The following is a 1,114-nucleotide window of genomic DNA, read 5'->3' on the forward strand; positions in this document are numbered from 1 at the left end:
TGTTCAGCAGCCTGTCATGCTCTGCTGACCCTGGGACTTTCAATGAACTTGAATTAATGGCTTGCCATGTAGTTTGGTAATATCTGGACTGTACCTTTTTACTTGTTGACTTTGGGCTTGTCAGCCTCAGCAGCCAGCAGCTGCCTGAGTGAAGAGACACCTCTAGCTCTAGTGGGCTGAGAGCAAGCCCAAGGTCAAGGGGCTTTCACCCAGTCCCTAGAGCCTGGCACTTTGAACTTGGACTTCCAGTCTCCAAAACTATAAGAGAATAGACTCCTGTTTGTTAAAGCTATCCCATTTGTATATTACTGTCACAGCAGCACTAGATAACCAAAACAATGTGTATGTAACACAATTTGGTTATCCACTCATCCATTGGTGGATACTTAGGTTGTTTCCATCTCTTTGCTGTTGTATATAGTGCTGCGATGTACATGGGTGTGCATACATCTATTCATGTCCCAGCTCTCACTTTAGGATATATACCTCATAGTAGGATTGCTGGATCAAATGATATCTCTATTTGCAACTTTTTAAGGAAGCGCCATACTGAATTCCACAGTAGTTGTATCATTTTACAGTTCCACCAGCAGTGTATGAGAGTCCCAGTCTCTCCATAGCCTCGCCAGCATTTATTTTCTGACTTTGCTGTTATTGCTAGGGGTGTGAAGATATCTCATTGTTGTTTTGATTTGCATCTCTCTATTGGCTAATGATCATGAACACTTCTTCATGTGTTTGTCAGCCTCCTGAATATCTGCTTTGGTAAAGTGTCTATTCATATCTTCTGCTCATTTTTTAATTAGATTGCTTGTCTTTTTCATATTAAGATGATGGAGTTTTCTATAGATTTTAGAGATAAGTCCCTTGTTGGATATGTCATTGCTGAATATTTTTTCCCAATCTCTGGTTCTGTATTTACTCTTTTGGGAAAGTCTTTTTGATGCACATGTTGTTGTTGTTGTTATGTGCCGTCAAGTCAGACCCGACTCATAGCGACCCCTCCTTGGGTTTCCGAGACAGTATCACTATGGAAGTAGATTGCCCAACCTTCCTTCCAAGGAGTGGCTGGTGGGTTTGTAGTTAGTACAAACTAACTGGTTAGTAGTTAAAT

The 1,114-nt window shown here is 41.1% G+C and overlaps 1 protein-coding gene across 1 annotated transcript in view; it reads left to right on the forward strand.

Annotated features, from left to right (window-relative positions):
• CENPI (centromere protein I) overlaps positions 1-1,114 on the forward strand; it is a 119,237-nt gene that overhangs the window by 116,523 nt on the left and 1,600 nt on the right. The gene's annotated exons all lie outside the window — the stretch shown is intronic.

Source organism: Orycteropus afer, unplaced genomic scaffold, assembly GCF_000298275.1.
Source record: "Orycteropus afer afer isolate SDZICR_OR568_19922 unplaced genomic scaffold, OryAfe1.0 scaffold00327, whole genome shotgun sequence".
In the NCBI taxonomy this organism is placed as follows: Eukaryota; Metazoa; Chordata; class Mammalia; order Tubulidentata; family Orycteropodidae; genus Orycteropus; species Orycteropus afer.